Raw genomic sequence first — 20,907 nt, 5'->3', positions numbered from 1 at the left:
TTCCCTGAAACCTTCGAACTTTGGGGTCCAGATTCGATCCATGAAACAATAGACTCCGTCACCTCTGATCTTGAGTTTCTTATCCATTCCCCTCAAGGCTTCATTCAACACGTTCTCTGATTTTAGGGCTTCCAATTGGGCTTCTCGGATCTGCACAGATAAATGGGAATGGATGGTCATCGTCAATATCTTCGCCTTGTTGCTTGAGCTTTCCTTTCGGCTAAGGGCATCTGCTACCACATAGCTTTGCTTTTGAACTCATATCTTTCCTTTTGGCTAAGGAGGTGGTTTCTTTCATGTTTAAGGTCCCTAACACAATGGTGCTTGGTTCTAGACGTTATTCTAAGGCATATGAGGTGTTTAAGGGTCATTTGAACACCTTAAATGGTGTTTACGACCCTTGAAAGGGTGTTTACGGTCCAAGCATGATCTTGGGCCGTAAACTCATGTTTACTCCCCATATGTCAAGATTTTGGTGTTCTAAGTCCATTCATGTAAGCCCCTAAGTCATTGCTAAGCACTAGAAGTGATTTGGGAGGGTTTTGGCGCTCCAAAACCCCATTTAAGTGTGTTTATGATTTGGGGATGTTCCTGGCCCATAAACACATGTCTTTGGTCCTTTTGGTTGATTTAGACATGAGTTTGAATGTTAAGCAAGCTACGCTATCAGCTAGGAGGGATTACTTACCAATTTGGAGCTTGAAATGGGTGATTTTGGATCAAAACATGGATTTGTAGAGAAAGAGAGTAGTGAGAAAGAGTGAAAAAGCTTCAAATGAAGTCTAGTGACCCTTATATAGGGTTTGAGTTTGAGGCTCAGTGCAAATCTACCCGATACTGATGTTAAATGAGGCTTATGGTCGTACCCGATTAAGTGATCGTAATCCGACGTGGTCATAACTAAAAATTTTCCAATGATTATCGAGGGTGTTTTCACGTGTTTCTAATGCATTTGGACACTCACGAAGTCATAATAAAAGTCTCAATTAATTAACATAATCCAAAATTAACAGAAAAATTGGAAATACAAATGGTTTTATTAACGGGAACGAGTTACAGTGACGGAAAATTTTTGGATTGTCACAGTTGGTTTAGGCCAAGGTGGGTTAGTTTGCAAGGTCGTGGGAGGGCCATGGCATGATGGAATCGGGAATCGGTAGGTTGCGAGAGAACGGGTACGAGGAAAGACTACAACTGGTCCTGTAACATTTAGTTTAACATTGGGTTAGTGTTGAGATGGTGTGGGTAGTCATTGCCTGTGAGGCTTTCTATCGGAAGACGCGAGGGGTGACTATACGGGAGACTTTTGACTCAGCAACCAGGCTGGAACCCGGTAAATTAGTTGATTAGAAGACGAATTGGGATCACGGTGGTCGTGGTGGATTTTGGAAAGCGTGCAGGAGGCATCGTGATGCTTCGAGCAATAGTAGTAATTTGGGGATTCATATATGTGTGGAATAGCTTGTTGGTCAAAGGTGGTAAGTCACTTGCAGTTTGGAGTAAATAATCTCAGAGTAATTGGTTTGACCCTGTTGCGCAGCTCTCATCTAAGTCTAACTGTTGCAGGGATGAATCTTCTACTTGAAGGATTATCTGAACCTTCTGTTAAGTATAAGTGTTCTACATGGACATTTGGTCCGTGACACTGTTTTCTAGTGGGAACATCAAGTTATCAGAAGTCGAGTAGTCAGTTGGGAAATAAGTGGACTGGGTTCAACAATAATGATTCTATATGGGCGGTCTGTCAGGGAGTCATACCGTCTCGAGGCTTTAGATTTCAGATTGAGTAATGTGATCATGATGCAAGGAATTCGTTCATCTTCGGGTTATAGAATCCTTTAACGATTGGTTTTGATTGCCTTGGGAAGGTTGGGGTGTCACACTCTGAAAACAGAAGGCGAAAACATTTTCGGGGCGGAATCCACGTTGAGTATCAAATCCAATGCACATAGTAATCAAAGTAAACAACCATTACATTACATATTAGAGTTTACATCTGTTTAAAAGCAAAGTGTTACAAGTGTTATACATATGTATATATGAACAAAAGTGAAGACGAGTCTTCTATACGCTCTATCTTCTCCAAAAGGGATTGCTGGGTACCTATCTAACGCGGACCTGAGAATACACCAGTTTGAAAATCAGCATAAAGCTGGTGAGTTCATAAGATGTTTGTTTTCTGAAAATGTTTAAGTTCCCTTTGGTTTTCCGAAAAAGTTACGAATCCATGAAAATCCCATGTTTTCTTAAAAGTATTGTTTAGTTAAATGTTTTCTTACACGATTCTGGTAATGTACAGTGTTATCCCAGGAAAATCCTATATTTTCCTAAAAGTAAAGTTTTAGCTAAGAACCACATTGTATAGTTTTGTACATAGAGTTATTTACTGAAAATCATGGGATTAGTATCCCGCACTAGATATAAGGTTAGCCTTAATACATAAAAACTCAAGATAGATATAGATTGAAAACCATGGGACTATCATCCCGTACTTGATATAGATTGAAAACCATGGGGCTATCATCCCGTCCTAGATATAGATTAAATACCATGGGACTATCATCCCGTATTAGATATAAAGTAGTTTGACATACACAAGACTATAGGTAGATATAGATTGAAAATTATGGGACTATCATCCCGTACTAGATATAATACACAAAACCATGGGATTACCATCCCGTATTAGATATGATTCAAAGCCATGGGACTACCATCCCGTACTAGATATAAGACACAAAACCATGGGACTACCATCCCGTACTAGATATAAGAACTATATATATAGAAAGTATATTTGAAATTCAATCCGTGAATAAACTTAGATTAATACGTATTGTGAGTCAGGTAACCATGATGATACAAAAACGAGACCTCCTTGACGTTTGTCAGACGTCGGATGATATCCAGAATTTGTCACCCCAAGCGTGCCCGCCTAACTGTAGCTAGCAGTTAAGGTGTGGGATTGGCAATCCCGAATAGATCTATCCACAAATTCCACGCTCTCCCTCCAGGAGACTCTGGTTACACTTCCGGGGAGGATTTACTGATAATGATGATGAACCTCACAAGCTAGTATATATTATTCACGGTGTTCTCAAACGTTATCAGACATACTAATCGTTTAGAAACATAATACAATACAACCGTTTTGATACAATGAAATGATCTGACAATATAATCTGATTTAAACAGAGATAAACTGAATTAGACATAGTTTATCTATTAACTTTACCTAAGTCTATATTTGTAAAACAAAAACTAAAGATCCCAAATTATTCCCATAATAATTTAATTGGTTTGATTGTTTCCTTTACTGAAAATCCACGTAGTTATAGTCGAGAAAACATCCCTTATGCTCAACATAATACATAAAGGGTAAAGATATTTAAAGGTTAGCCATATATTTATTGAAATACATCAGTATTAGGTTTTTGAAAACATTTGTAGTTTTGCTTGTATTCCCCCCCCCCCCCCTGAAATCATTGAAAAACACAGAAAAAGGGTAGGGGTATGAACTCACCAATCGCAAAATGTGTCGGTTTGGATGCTAAACGTCAGTTCAGGGCTTGAAAACGTGCGTGGTTCCTATAAAATGTGAAATGATACACAATTGTATCTAATTAGACTTTAATTCACTAATTAGATATGATTATTTACTCTAGGATGCGAAAACACCTCAAATCAAGCGTTTGGAGCAACCCGGGTGACATCTAAGGACGTATATGGCTTGGATATTGTGTTTACTCTTCAAGAGTAAACTCCTTATGGAGTTTTCGGCCCTAAGACCATTTCCACATGAGTTCATGGACGCGAACTCATGGATGATGGGTTTTAAGGTGCTAAATGGTCTTATTTCACTTGGGAAAATTGGCTAGGATCAAATCTAAGGCATCTGAATGGATTTAACCCACATATTGACCATTTAATGGAGTTCACGGCAGTAAACTAGGAGTTTACGGATGTAAACTCCCCCATACCCATTCCTTATGTGTTTTGGTGGTGCTAGGACAATCACATGTGATTTAAACTCATTTTACAAGCCTTGGATGGAATTTAGGGCATCATTGGATCATGTTATAGGAGTTTACGGCCCAGGAACCCATCCTTGGGGGGTTTATGGCCGTGAACTCCTAAGGGGGTTTTTTCATCATGTTTAAGGCCCCTAAATTGATTGTGGTTGATTCTAGAATTTATTCCAAGGCTATTGGTGTGTTTAAATGGCAATTTAACACTTAAAAATGAGTTTACTCTCCATGATATGGAGTTTACGGCCCAAGCATGTTCTTGGGAAGCAAACTCATTTTTACTCCCCAAAATTCAAGTTTAAGGTGTTCTAAGTCCCGTTTGGTAAGCCCTTAAGTCATATCTAAGCTCCAAAGGTCGATTAGAAGGGTTTTTGGGCTCCAAAACCCATTTTATATGTGTTCACGGACCAAGGGTGTTCTAGGGCCGTAAACACATGATTATGGTCCTATTCCATGATTTTAACTCGAATTTGAAAGGTCTACGATGCTATACTAGGAGTTAGGGTAGTTACATTGGTGATTTGGAGCTTAAATTTGATGTTTTTTGGACCTTAATCTTGAGTTTGAGGAGAGAGGTTAGAGAGAGAGTAGTGAGAGAGAGGAAAGGCTTTAAATGAAGTCTTTTGAGCTTTAAATAGGTCCTAAGTTCAGGACACAGTGGAATTCTACCCGATTCCGACGTTAGACGTGGCTTTTGGTCGCACCCGATTAAGTTGCCGTTACCCGATATGATCGAAACTTGAAATTTTCTAAGTAATAGTTTGGGATGTTTTCATGAGTTTCTAATGTGTTTGGATGCCAATTAAGTCGTAATAGAAGTCTGAAAAATAATGACTTAATTTAAAACTTAAACGGAAACAATTCGAAAAAGACGTACTTTACGGACGAAAACGGGTTACGACGATGGAGCAAACTTTGGGTTGTCACATTATCCCCCGTTAGAGGGAATTTCGTCCCGAAATTCAAACTTTAAATGCGACTCAAGGATTTCGAAAGAGATACGGATACTTCAATTTCATCGGATCTTTACGTTCCCAAATGAACTCGTGTCTTCGTATGGCATTCCAGCGAATCTTTGTTATCGCAATACGGTTTTGTTTTGTATGTTTAATCTCTCGATCCATGGTTTCGATTGACTCCTCCATGAGGTTCAGACTTTCGTTGGTTTCGGTCACATCGAAGGGATTACTAGGGTTTCGTCGAGTAGGCACTTCTTATGAATAAAGACGTGGAATACCGGATGGATGCTGCTAAGTTCTGGAGGTAGTTAGAGTTTGAAGGTTACGAAATCGATCCTAACGAGGGTCTCGAAGAGTCTAATGACACCTCTAATGCCATTGAAGGGTGTGGGTTTAACGTTCATAAAGTCTTTGTAGGAACACTCCTTCCGGTGTCCCTTACTACCTTCCTGGTTTTGAGGCTGAGTTCCACCTCCTGGTCCACCTGAACCACCGGGGTTCATTTAGGACATAGCAGCAGCTACTGTAGCAGTAACAGCTGCTTGGAACATAGCGGAATCAAATGGAGAGGGATGTGGTGGTGGAGGAGGATTGTTGTTCTTTGAGCTGGGTCTTTTCTTTGGAGGCATCTTGTTCTAAAATAGCCAGGAAAGAGAGGATAATAAGTCCTCTAAATTGAATAAAGAGATATGGAACAAGAGATATCTCATTATGGCAGATATGATGATCTACTAAGCGATAAAACAGGAAGGATTTATCAGCAGGTAAACTATCGCTAAGGAAAGAATGAGTAGCAACACTCGGAATGAATTTCTACAATGTATTCACTTTGGCTAAAATACTCCTATAGTATTTTATCACTTGGTGTGACAATGACTCATTGTTTGGATATTTGGTAAGTTTTAGGCATGCTACACACCATAGTCACTCCCAAGCACATGTTAGTCGTGTCTCGAATGAATATAGTTGATCATGCTATATTGACCCTAGACACGAGTACATAACTGCCCAGGTTTAACCGCAACGTACAACACCTAATTACTTATGTTTTGTTCTACTCGTAGTTACGGTTTCTGGCGGTTAAGTATTCTTGTATACTTTTGAAAAATACTTATATTTTAATGTATACTTTTAGTTCAGAGCACTTTGGTCCCTTAGTGTTTATAGTCTTATACCATGTGACGTTCGGTATACTTAGTTCACTATAAACAAGGGCTCCGATACCAATCTGTCACACCCCGAAACCGAAGGTGGAAACGTTCCGGGGCGGAGTACGTCATGTAAAGTATCACAACTAATGTGCATAGCAAGCATAGTAAACACAAAACATTACATTACATAGGAATATTTACATTTGTGTGAAAGCAAGGTTACATGTTTAATATATACATCAGTATAATTACATCAATTTTAAGTTTCGAAAATCTTTATGATTTGCTTGTATTCCCCCCAGAAAACATTGGAAAACACGGAAAAAGGTGTAGGGGTATGAACTCACCAGACAGAAATGTACCGGTTAGGATGCTAAGTGTCAGTTCAGGGCTTGAATACACGCGAGGTTCCTATGTAATATGAAGAGATACATAATTGTATCTAATTAGACTTTGAACTACTAATTAAATAAGAACATACACTCCGAGGCACGAAAACACTTCATCTCAAGTGTTAGGGGTGATCCGGGTTGCATCTAAGGAAGTGTAAGGCCTAGATATGGAGTTTGCTCTTCAAGAGTAAACTCTTAGGGGAGTTTTCGGCCGAATGACCATATCCGCATGAGGGTGGTGTGTTCTTAGATGCTTAAGGGTTTTACAACACTTGTGGAATTAGGCTAAGTTCAGTTCTAAGGCAATGGAAGGGATTAAACCATAAAATCGACCATTATGGGGAGTTTATGGCTGTAAACTCTTATTTTCCCATTCCTTTTGTGTTTTGATGGTCCTAGGTTAAGAACAAGTGATTCTAGTCCAATGTACAAGCTATGGAAGGAAGTTAGGGCACCATTTGACCACTTTAGAGGAGTTTACGGCCCAGGAACCATTCCTTGGGGGGGTTTACAGCCGTAATCTCCTAAGGAGGTGGTTTCTTTCATGTTTAAGGTCCCTAACACAATGGTTGTTGGTTCTAGACATTATTCCAGGGAATAAGAGGTATTTAAGGGGAATTTTAACACCTTAAATGGTGTTTATGACCCTTGAAGGGGTGTTTACGGTCCAAGCATGATCTTGGGCCATAAACTCATGTTTACTCCCCATATCTCAAGATTTTGGTGTTCTAAGTCCATTCATGTAAGCCCCTAAGTCATTGCTAAACACTAGAAGTGATTTGGCAGGGTTTTGGGGCTCCAAAACCCCATTTAACTGTGTTTACGGTTTGGGGTTGTTCCTGGGCCATAAACACAAGTCTTTGGTCCTTTTGGATGATTTAGACACAGATTTGAATGTTAAAAAAGCTACACTATCAGCTACGAGGGATTACTTACCAATTTGGAGCTTGAAATGGGTGATTTTGGATCAAAACTTGGATTTGTAGAGGGAGAGAGAGAGAGAGAGAGAGTAGTGAGAGATAGTGAAAAAGCTTCAAATGAAGTCTACTCACCCTTATATAGGGTTTGAGTTTGAGGCCCGGTGGAAATCTACCCGATACTGACGTTAAACGAGGCTTATGGTCGTACCCGATTAAGTTGTCGTAACTCGACGTGGTCGTAACTAAAAATTTTCCAATTGAATATCGAGGGTGTTTTCATGTGTTTCTAATGCGTTTGGACACTCATGAAGTCATAATAAAACTCTCAATTAATTTACCTAATCCAAAATTAACAGAAAAATTGGAAATACAAACGGTTTTATTAACGGGAACGGGTTACAGTGACGGAAAATTTTCGGATTGTCACATTATCCCCCCGTTAGTGGGAATTTCGTCCCGAAATTTAGAATTAAGATACAAATCATGGATTTGGAAAGAGCTGCAGATATTTTTGTTTCATCGAGTCTTCACGCTCCCAAGTGAATTCGGGTCCCCACTTGGCATTCTAGCGAACCTTCACTATCGGGATACGGCTTTGTTTCGTACGTTTGATCTCTCGATCCATGATTTCGATGGGTTCTTCCACAAAGTTCAGGTTTTCGTTGATTTCGATTTCTTGAAGAGGGATCACGAGGGTTTCATCGGATAGATAATTTTTAAGATTAGAGACGTGGAAGACTCTAGGATGGATGTTGCTAAGTTCTTGAGGTAGTCGGAGTTTGTAGGCTACGGGACCGATCCTAGCGAGGATCTCGAAAGGTCCTATGTACCTCGTGTTAAGTTTTCTGCATTTTCCAAAGGGCATCATGCCTTTCCAGGGCGAGACCTTCAATAGGACACGTTCTCCAACTTGGAATTGTAAGGGTTTCCATCGTTTATTAGCGTAACTCTTCTGTCTGTCTCGTGAAGCTTTTAGTCATTCTCGGATCTGGATGATCTTCTCGGTGGTTTCATGGATGACTTCAGGACCAGTGAGAACACTTTCGAGGACTCGACTCTTGGCTAGCTGCGTGTCCTCTACCTCGGCCCAGCATAGAGGGGATCTGCACTTACGACCGTAGAGGGCTTCGACCGGGGCATGCTTGATGCTGGTGTGGTAGCTGTTGTTATATGAGAACTCGATCAAGGGTAAATGGGTGTCCCACAACTTTCCAAAATCAATGACACATGCTCTCAGCATGTCTTCGACGGTATGGATAGTTCTCTCACTTCGTTCGTCTGTCTGAGGATGATAAGCTGTACTATCCAGCTTAGTTCCAAGAGCTTTCTGAAGGGACTGCCAGAACCTTGAGGTAAACCTGCTATCTCGATCAGAGATAATAGACACAGGCACACCGTGCAGTCGAACTATCTCTTGGATGTGGGTTCGTGTAAGTCTTTCCATTTTGGATGATTCTTTAATCGGAAGGAAGTGAGCGGACTTTGTCAAACGATCTACAATTACCGAAATGGTATCGTACCCACTCGGAGATCTGGGTAATTTGGTGATGAAATCCATGGTAATCATCTCTAATTTCCACTCAGGTATCTCGGGCTGCTAGAGCAGACCCGAGGGCTTCTGATACTCGACCTTTACCTTGGCGCAAGTCAGACACTTACCCACGAAGGTAGCGATTTCGGCTTTCATGTTTGGCCACCAATATAGTTTCTTGAGATCCAGGTACATCTTATCCGAACATGGGTGAACAGAGTATCTGGTCTTGTGAGCTTCGTTCATAACAACTTCCCTGAAACCTTCGAACTTTGGGGTCCAGATTCGATCCATGAAACAATAGACTCCGTCACCTCTGATCTTGAGTTTCTTATCCATTCCCCTCAAGGCTTCATTCAACACGTTATCTGATTTTAGGGCTTCCAATTGGGCTTCTCGGATCTGCACAGATAAATGGGCATGGATGGTCATCGTCAATATCTTCGCCTTGTTGCTTGAGCTTTCCTTTCGGCTAAGGGCATCTGCTACCACATAGCTTTCCTTTTGAACTCATATCTTTCCTTTTGGCTAAGGAGGTGGTTTCTTTCATGTTTAAGGTCCCTAACACAATGGTGCTTGGTTCTAGACGTTATTCTAAGGCATATGAGGTGTTTAAGGGTCATTTGAACACCTTAAATGGTGTTTACGACCCTTGAAAGGGTGTTTACGGTCCAAGCATGATCTTGGGCCGTAAACTCATGTTTACTCCCCATATGTCAAGATTTTGGTGTTCTAAGTCCATTCATGTAAGCCCCTAAGTCATTGCTAAGCACTAGAAGTGATTTGGGAGGGTTTTGGCGCTCCAAAACCCCATTTAAGTGTGTTTATGATTTGGGGATGTTCCTGGCCCATAAACACATGTCTTTGGTCCTTTTGGTTGATTTAGACATGAGTTTGAATGTTAAGCAAGCTACGCTATCAGCTAGGAGGGATTACTTACCAATTTGGAGCTTGAAATGGGTGATTTTGGATCAAAACTTGGATTTGTAGAGAAAGAGAGTAGTGAGAAAGAGTGAAAAAGCTTCAAATGAAGTCTACTGACCCTTATATAGGGTTTGAGTTTGAGGCTCGGTGCAAATCTACCCGATACTGATGTTAAATGAGGCTTATGGTCGTACCCGATTAAGTGGTCGTAATCCGACGTGGTCATAACTAAAATTTTTCCAATGAATATCGAGGGTGTTTTCACGTGTTTCTAATGCATTTGGACACTCACGAAGTCATAATAAAAGTCTCAATTAATTAACATAATCCAAAATTAACAGAAAAATTGGAAATACAAATGGTTTTATTAACGGGAACGAGTTACAGTGACGGAAAATTTTTGGATTGTCACAGTTGGTTTAGGCCAAGGTGGGTTAGTTTGCAAGGTCGTGGGAGGGCCATGGCATGATGGAATCGGGAATCGGTAGGTTGCGAGAGAACGGGTACGAGGAAAGACTACAACTGGTCCTGTAACATTTAGTTTAACATTGGGTTAGTGTTGAGATGGTGTGGGTAGTCATTGCCTGTGAGGCTTTCTATCGGAAGACGCGAGGGGTGACTATACGGGAGACTTTTGACTCAGCAACCAGGCTGGAACCCGGTAAATTAGTTGATTAGAAGATGAATTGGGATCATGGTGGTCATGGTGGATTTTGGAAAGCGTGCAGGAGGCATCGTGATGCTTCGAGCAATAGTAGTAATTTGGGGATTCATATATGTGTGGAATAGCTTGTTGGTCAAAGGTGGTAAGTCACTTGCAATTTGGAGTAAATAATCTCAGAGTAATTGGTGTGACCCTGTTGCGCAGCTCTCATCTAAGTCTAACTGTTGCAGGGATGAATCTTCTACTTGAAGGATTATCTGAACCTTCTGTTAAGTATAAGTGTTCTACATGGACATTTGGTCCGTGACACTGTTTTATAGTGGGAACATCAAGTTATCAGAAGTCGAGTAGTCAGTTGGGAAATAAGTGGACTGGGTTCAACAATAATGATTCTATATGGGCGGTCTGTCAGGGAGTCATACCGTCTCGAGGCTTTAGATTTCAGATTGAGTAATGTGATCATGATGCAAGGAATTCGTTCATCTTCGGGTTATAGAATCCTTTAACGATTGGTTTTGATTGCCTTGGGAAGGTTGGGGTGTCACACTCTGAAAACAGAAGGCGAAAACATTTTCGGGGCGGAATCCACGTTGAGTATCAAATCCAATGCACATAGTAATCAAAGTAAACAACCATTACATTACATATTAGAGTTTACATCTGTTCAAAAGCAAAGTGTTACAAGTGTTATACATATGTATATATGAACAAAAGTGAAGACGAGTCTTCTATACGCTCTGTCTTCTCCAAAAGGGATTGCTGGGTACCTATCTAACGCGGACCTGAGAATACACCAGTTTGAAAATCAGCATAAAGCTGGTGAGTTCATAAGATGTTTGTTTTCTGAAAATGTTTAAGTTCCCTTTGGTTTTCCGAAAAAGTTACGAATCCAAGAAAATCCCATGTTTTCTTAAACGTATTGTTTAGTTAACTGTTTTCTTACACGATTCTGGTAATGTACAGTGTTATCCCAGGAAAATCCTATATTTTCCTAAAAGTAAAGTTTTAGCTAAGAACCACATTGTATAGTTTTGTACATAGAGTTATTTACTGAAAATCATGGGATTAGTATCCCGCACTAGATATAAGGTTAGCCTTAATACATAAAAACTCAAGATAGATATAGATTGAAAACCATGGGACTATCATCCCGTACTTGATATAGATTGAAAACCATGGGGCTATCATCCCGTACTAGATATAGATTGAATACCATGGGACTATCATCCCGTATTAGATATAAAGTAGTTTGACATACACAAGACTATAGGTAGATATAGATTGAAAATTATGGGACTATCATCCCGTACTAGATATAATACACAAAACCATGGGATTACCATCCCGTATTAGATATGATTCAAAGCCATGGGACTACCATCCCGTACTAGATATAAGACACAAAACCATGGGACTACCATCCCGTACTAGATATAAGAACTATATATATAGAAAGTATATTTGAAATTCAATCCGTGAATAAACTTAGATTAATACGTATTGTGAGTCAGGTAACCATGATGATACAAAAACGAGACCTCCTTGACGTTTGTCAGACGTCGGATGATATCCAGAATTTGTCACCCCAAGCGTGCCCGCCTAACTGTAGCTAGCAGTTAAGGTATGGGATTGGCAATCCCGAATAGATCTATCCACAAATTCCACGCTCTCCCTCCAGGAGACTCTGGTTACACTTCCGGGGAGGATTTACTGATAATGATGACGAACCTCACAAGCTAGTATATATTATTCACGGTGTTCTCAAACGTTATCAGACATACTAATCGTTTAGAAACATAATACAATACAACCGTTTTGATACAATGAAATGATCTGACAATATAATCTGATTTAAACAGAGATAAACTGAATTAGACATAGTTTATCTATTAACTTTACCTAAGTCTATATTTGTAAAACAAAAACTAAAGATCCCAAATTATTCCCATAATAATTTAATTGGTTTGATTGTTTCCTTTACTGAAAATCCACGTAGTTATAGTCGAGAAAACATCCCTTATGCTCAACATAATACATAAGGGGTAAAGATATTTAAAGGTTAGCCATATATTTATTGAAATACATCAGTATTAGGTTTTTGAAAACATTTGTAGTTTTGCTTGTATTCCCCCCCCCCCCCCCTGAAATCATTGAAAAACACAGAAAAAGGGTAGGGGTATGAACTCACCAATCGCAAAATGTGTCGGTTTGGATGCTAAACGTCAGTTCAGGGCTTGAAAACGTGCGTGGTTCCTATAAAATGTGAAATGATACACAATTGTATCTAATTAGACTTTAATTCACTAATTAGATATGATTATTTACTCTAGGATGCGAAAACACCTCAAATCAAGCGTTTGGAGCAACCCGGGTGACATCTAAGGACGTATATGGCTTGGATATTGTGTTTACTCTTCAAGAGTAAACTCCTTATGGAGTTTTCGGCCCTAAGACCATTTCCACATGAGTTCACGGCCGCGAACTCATGGGTGATGGGTTTTAAGGTGCTAAATGGTCTTATTTCACTTGGGAAAATTGGCTAGGATCAAATCTAAGGCATCTGAATGGATTTAACCCACATATTGACCATTTAATGGAGTTCACGGCAGTAAACTAGGAGTTTACGGATGTAAACTCCCCCATACCCATTCCTTATGTGTTTTGGTGGTGCTAGGACAATCACATGTGATTTAAACTCATTTTACAAGCCTTGGATGGAATTTAGGGCATCATTGGATCATGTTATAGGAGTTTACGGCCCAGGAACCCATCCTTGGGGGGTTTATGGCCGTGAACTCCTAAGGGGGTTTTTTCATCATGTTTAAGGCCCCTAAATTGATTGTGGTTGATTCTAGAATTTATTCCAAGGCTATTGGTGTGTTTAAATGGCAATTTAACACTTAAAAATGAGTTTACTCTCCATGATATGGAGTTTACGGCCCAAGCATGTTCTTGGGAAGTAAACTCATTTTTACTCCCCAAAATTCAAGTTCAAGGTGTTCTAAGTCCCGTTTGGTAAGCCCTTAAGTCATATCTAAGCTCCAAAGGTCGATTAGAAGGGTTTTTGGGCTCCAAAACCCATTTTATATGTGTTCACGGACCAAGGGTGTTCTAGGGCCGTAAACACATGATTATGGTCCTATTCCATGATTTGAACTCGAATTTGAAAGGTCTACGATGCTATACTAGGAGTTAGGGTAGTTACATTGGTGATTTGGAGCTTAAATTTGATGTTTTTTGGACCTTAATCTTGAGTTTGAGGAGAGAGGTTAGAGAGAGAGTAGTGAGAGAGAGGAAAGGCTTCAAATGAAGTCTTTTGAGCTTTAAATAGGTCCTAAGTTCAGGAAACAGTGGAATTCTACCCGATTCCGACGTTAGACGTGGCTTTTGGTCGCACCCGATTAAGTTGCCGTTACCCGATATGATCGAAACTAGAAATTTTCTAAGTAATAGTTTGGGATGTTTTCATGAGTTTCTAACGTGTTTGGATGCCAATTAAGTCGTAATAGAAGTCTGAAAAATAATGACTCAATTTAAAACTTAAACGGAAACAATTCGAAAAAGACGAACTTTACGGACGAAAACGGGTTACGACGATGGAGCAAACTTTGGGTTGTCACATTATCCCCCGTTAGAGGGAATTTCGTCCCGAAATTCAAACTTTAAATGCGACTCAAGGATTTCGAAAGAGATACGGATACTTCAATTTCATCGGATCTTTACGTTCCCAAATGAACTCGTGTCTTCGTATGGCATTCCAGCGAATCTTTGTTATCGCAATACGGTTTTGTTTTGTATGTTTAATCTCTCGATCCATGGTTTCGATTGATTCCTCCATGAGGTTCAGACTTTCGTTGGTTTCGGTCACATCGAAGGGATTACTAGGGTTTCGTCGAGTAGGCACTTCTTATGAATAAAGACGTGGAATACCGGATGGATGCTGCTAAGTTCTGGAGGTAGTTAGAGTTTGAAGGTTACGAAATCGATCCTAACGAGGGTCTCGAAGAGTCTAATGTACCACGGATTGAGTTTTCCGTTGTTTCCAAGGCGTACCATGTCTCTCCATAGTAAGACCTCCAACAAGAAGGTACACCTTTTTGTGTTAGAACGGTTAGGGTTTTGGCGATTCAGGAAAATTTCTGGATGAACCTGCAATAGTAGACAGCGAGACCCAAGAATTGATGGGTTTCTGTGGGTATCTTCTGTGCCGACTAATTCTCTATTGCTTTGATCTTAAGAGGATTCCACACGTAGGTCTTCATTGTCTACTACATGACCAAGGAAAATGGTTTGACCGATGGGCATCACTACAAACTTATGGTGATCATACTGAGTCCGACATATTGTCTAAGGAACATCACTCTCATGGATTTGTAGTTGATGGTACCTTGACCTAAGGTTTATCTTTGAGAAGTGGTTGGTTCTCTGAGGTGGATCGAAATGGTCATATATTTGAGGAAAGAGGATATCAGTTTTGATGGTCAACTCATCAAGCTGACTAAATAACTCTTGCATTACTGCTGGCACTAATCGACATGGGGGTTTGGCTACGATGGTAGTTCCAGGAATTAGGTCGATGCAAAACTCGACTCGACACTCAGGAGGAATTTCTGGAAGCTCTTCGGGAAAAGACACCAGGAAAGTTGTAGACTTCGGGGATGCACTTCCTGTTTCTCAATGGTCAAATAGGCTAGGAAATTATGGCACACTCTTTTGGAAAGCCCTTCGAGATTTTGACATACGAAATGGTACAACAGCTGGAACTAAGTTTATCATCTCCGATGTTAAGAGTTTGGCTGGGGGAAGGTTGAGATGGATAGATTTTTTGAAACAAGGATATCAGCACGATTGAGACTCAATTAATCCATGCCAATGAATATTTCAAAGTTCTTTATTGCAAAAACAACATATGATCGATAGGAAAAGGATGATCGCCGAGGGTAAGTGTTCAACCCACGAATATATCGCTAATGTTCCCTTTCTCGTTGTTAGACATCTCGACGGTTAACATTTCGGTTACTAATGGAGGACTACGGTTAAGGTGATGTTTTAATTGAATGGATAACAAATTCTCTTCCAACAATATAATCGAAAAAGTTTGCAAGTATAAAGGCTGTCGAGGAAGAATATACCTATGGCAACGGTGGGATCAGGGGCTGCCTCACCTTGTCCTATAGCTAGAACTCTTACAGCGTTGCTAGTTGTTGCTGCTTTGGGGCAATTTCTCTTGAAATGCCCTACTTTGCCGCAACCATAGCAGGCCCGACTGACACCCACTCCGGATGATTGGTTGGTTGATTGGGCTGGCTTTCTGCAGCTTCGAGCAAGGTGGTCCTTCTTGCCACAATTGCTGCAGAGTCTTTTGCGACACGGTCCAGGAGTACGATGATGATAGCTACATTTGATGCACCAAGGAAGGGTACCGGTATATGCACTGGTAGGAGTCTAAGCTGTGGATCCGATGGCAGAAACAGCTGCAGGGACAGTAGCAGCGTGGACTGCTATTGTTTGCTATTTCTTATAAGATCCCTGTGTACCTTGGGCCTTCCGCTTGTTCCAGAATTCCTTTTTACTTCCACCACTACCCTTAGTTAGCCCAGGAGCGGTGGTCTCCTCAACAGGGTTATCTTCGTGATCAATCAGAATTTGCGCAAGACATTTGGCGCTGTCATAGGTGTCTGGCTTCGCAGCCAAGACATTTCCCTTGGTTGGCTGGGTCAACCCCTAGATGAATCTCTCAATCTTTTACTCTCCGGGGTAACCATTCCCGGGCAGAGTAGCGCCAGGTCATCGATCCTTGAAGTATAAGCGGCTATGTCAGAACCTTGCATCTTTAGATTCCATAGTTTATGTTCTAACTTTTGCATCTCGCCCTGTGGGCAGTACTTGGGAAGAAGAAGATCCTTCATGGCCTCCCAACCCATAGCATTAGCTACAGGTAAAGTTAAGGATTTGACTCGGCCGTTCCACCAAGTCAAGGCTTTATCAGTGAAGGTACAAGCGGCAAACTTCACTTTATCCGATTCAGAGCAAGCACAAATTTCGAAAATAGATTTGATTTTCTCGAACCATCGAGTTAGGGAAATGACACCTCCAGTGCCATCGAAGGATGTGGGTTTCGCGTTCATAAAATCTTTATAGGAACACTCCTTTCAGTGTCCCTGTCTACCTTCCTGGTTTTGTGGCTGGGGACCACCTCCTAAATTACCGGGGTTTATTTGCGACATGGCTACTGTCATTGCGGTAGTAAAAACTACCTGAAGCGATACAAGATCAAATTGAGGAGGAGGTCGTGGTGGAGGAGGGGTGTTGTTGTTCTTTTAGCCGGGTCTCTTTCTAGGAAGCATCTTGATCTAAAAATATCAGGGATAGAAAGGATCATAAGTCCTCTAGATTGAATCATGAGATATGGAACAGGGGATATCTCAGTATATCAGATATAGGATTCTATTAAGCGATAAAGCAGGAAAAAGTAATCGAAGTAACTAAATTATCGCTAAAGGAATGATCAAGGAACAACGCATGAATGAGGATTTCTACAAAGAATTTGTCCGAGAAATACTCCCATAGTATTTCATGTCTCGTTGCAACGACGACTCATTGTTTGGGTATTGGGTAAGTTTTAGGCATGCCGCACACCACAGTCACTCCTAAGCACATGTTGGTCGTGTCTCGAATGAATATAGCTGGCCATGCTATATTGAAGCTAGACACGACTAGATAACTGTCCAGGTTTAACCGCAGCGTACAACACCCATTTACTTATATTTTGTTCTACTTGTAGTTACGGATTTCGACGGTTAGATATACTTGTATACTTTTGAAAATACTTATATTTGAGGTATACTTTTAGTTAACAACACTTAGGCCCCTTAGTGTGTATAGTCTTATACCATGTAAGGTCTGGTATACTTAGTTCACTATAAACAAGGGCTCTGATACCAATCTGTCACACCCCAAAAACCAAAGGCGGAAACATTTCCGGGGCGGACTCCACGTTCCAATACACATAGTAATCAAAGTAAACAACCATTACATTACATATTAGAGTTTATCTCTGTTTAAATCGGATTATATTGTCAGATCATTTCATTGTATCAAACCGGTTGCATTGTATTATGTTTCTAAACGATTAGTATGTCTGATAACGTTTGAGAACACCGTGAATAATATATACTAGCTTGTGAGGTTCGTCATCATTATCAGTAAATCCTCCCCGGAAGTGTAACCAGAGTCTCCTGGAGGGAGAGCGTGGAATTTGTGGATAGATCTATTCGGGATTGACAATCCCACACCTTAACTGCTAGCTACAGTTAGGTGGGTACTCTTGGGGTGACAAATTCTAGATATCGTCCGACGTCTATTAAACGTCAAGGAGGTCTCGTTGTTGTATCATCATGGTTACCCGACTCACAATACGTATTAATCTATGTTTATTCACGGATTGAATTTCAAATATACTTTCTATATATATAGTTCTTATATCTAGTATGGGATGGTAGTCCCATGGTTTTGTGTCTTATACCTAGTACGGGATGGTAGTCCCATGGCTTTCAACCATATCTAATACGGGATTGTAATCCCATGGTTTTGTGTATTATATCTAGTACGGGATGATAGTCCCATGATTTTCAATCTATATCTACCTATAGTCTTGTGTATGTCAAACTTCTTTATATCTAATACGGGATGATAGTCCCATGGTTTTCAATCTATATCTAGTACGGGATGATAGCCCCACGCTTTTCAATCTATATCTAGTACGGGATAATAGTCCCATGGTTTTCAATCTATATCTATCTTGAGTTTTCGTGTATTAAGGCTAACCTTATATCTAGTGCGGGATAGTAATCCCATGATTTTCAGTAAATAACTCTATATACAAAACTATACAATGGGGTTCTTAGCTAAAACTTTACTTTTAGGAAAATATAGGATTTTCCTGGGATAACACTGTACATAACCAGAATCGTGTAAGAAAACAGTTAACTAAACAATACTTTTAAGAAAACATGGGATTTTCTTGGATTTGTAACTTTTTCGGAAAACCAAAGGGAACTTAAACATTTTCAGAAACCAAACATCTTATGAACTCACCAGCTTTATGTTGATTTTCAAACTACTTGTATTCTTAGGTCTGCGTTAGACAGGTACCCATCAATCCCTTTTGGAGAAGACGGAGCGTACAGAAGACTCGTCTTCACTTTTGTTCATATATACATATGTATAGCACTTGTAACACTTTACTTTTGAACAAATGTAAACTCTAATATGTAATGTAATGGTTGTTTACTTTGATTACTATGTGCATTGGATTTGATACTCAACGTGGATTCCGCCCCGGAAATGTTTCCGCCTTCGGTTTTCAGGGTGTGACACCCCAACCTTCCCAAGGCAATCAAAACCAATCGTTAAAGGATTCTATAACCCGAAGATGAACGAATTCCTTGCATCATGATCACATTACTCAATCTGAAATCTAAAGCCTCGAGACGGTATGACTTCCTGACAAACCGCCCATATAGAATCATTATTGTTGAACCCAATGCACTTATTTCCTAACTAACTACTCGACTTCTGATAACTTGATGTTCCCACTAGAAAACAATGTCACAGACCAAATGTCCATGTAGAACACTTATACTTAACAGAAGGCTCAGATAATCTTTCAAGTAGAAGATTCATCCCCGCAACAGTTAGACTTAGATGAGAGCTGCGCAACAGGGTCAAACCAACTACTCTGAGATTATTTACTCCAAACTGAAAGTGACTTAACACCTTTGACCAACAAGCTATTCCACACATACATGAATCCCCAAATTACTATTATTGCTCGAAGCATCACGCTGCCTCCTGCACGCTTTCCAAAATCCACCGCGACCACCGTGATCCCAATTCGTCTGCTAATCAACTAATTTACCAAGTTCCAGCCTAGTTGCTGAGTTAAAAGTCTCCCATACAGTCACCCCTCGCGTCTTTCGATAGAAAGCCTCACATGCAATGACTACCCACACCATCTCAACACTAACCCAATGTCAAACTAAATGTTAAAGGACCAGTTGTAGTCTTTCCTCGTACCCGTTCTCTCGCAACCTACCGATTCCTGATTCCATCATGCCATGGCCCTCCCACGACCTTGCAAACTAACCCACATTGGCCTAAACCAACTGTGACAATCCAAAAAATTTTCATCACTGTAACTCGTTCCCGTTAATAAAACCGTTTGTATTTCCAATTTTTCTGTTAATTTTGGATTAGGTTAATTAATTGAGACTTTTATTATGACTTCATGAATGTCCAAATGCATTAGAAACATGTGAAAAGACCCTCGATATTCAATTGGAAAATTTTTAGTTATGACCACGTCGGGTTACGACAACTTAATCGGGTACGACCATAAGCCTCATTTAATGTCAGTATCGGGTAGATTTCCACCGAGCCTCAAACTCAAACCATATATAAGGTTGAGTAGACTTCATTTGAAGCTTTTTCACTCTCTCTCTCTCTCTCACTACTCTCTCTCTCTACAAATCCAAGTTTTGATCCAAAATCACCCATTTCAAGCTCCAAATTGGTAAGTAATCCCTCCTAGATGATAGTATAGCTTGTTTAACATTCAAATTTGTGTCTAAATCATCCAAAAGGACCAAAGACTTGTGTTTATGGCCCAGGAACAGCCCCAAACCGTAAACACACTTAAACGGGGTTTTGGAGCCCCAAAACCCTCCCAAATCACTTCTAGTGCTTAGTAATGACTTAGGGGCTTACATGAATGGACTTAGAACACCAACATCTTGACATATGGGGAGTAAACATGAGTTAAAGGCCCAAGATCATGCTTGGATCGTAAACACCCCTTCAAGGGTCGTAAACAACATTTAAGGTGTTAAAAATCCCCTTAAACACCTCTTATGCCTTGGAATAATGTCTAGAACCAACCACCATTGTGTTAGGGACCTTAAACATGAGAGAAACCACCTCCTTAGGAGATTACGAGTGTAAACCCCCCAAGGAATGGTTCCTGGGCCGTAAACTCCTCTAAAGTGGTCAAATGGTACCCTAACTTCCTGGGCCGAACCCGAATTTGTCAGAGCCGAACCTCCCTTCGCCTTTGCTTCTCTTCCTGCTTTCGCCTTCGGTCCATTTTGGTCTATTTCGCCTTCGGGCCCAGTAGCAGGGACCGAACCTTCGGCCCAATCCGAGAAGCTTCGTAGTTTCTCCCCTTTCACCCGGTTTTCGACCACAACTTCATTTTAAGCCCGTTTTTCATGATGTTAACGTGGGATTTTCAGCCAAACCCATATTTCTATATATTAAACTCCATAGGCCCATAATTTA

The sequence above is a fragment of the Lactuca saligna genome, chromosome 8 (assembly GCF_052625555.1).
Source record: "Lactuca saligna cultivar CGN05327 chromosome 8, ASM5262555v1, whole genome shotgun sequence".
NCBI classification, from domain to species: domain Eukaryota; kingdom Viridiplantae; phylum Streptophyta; class Magnoliopsida; order Asterales; family Asteraceae; genus Lactuca; species Lactuca saligna.
Note: the sequence above shows the minus strand (reverse complement) of the source record.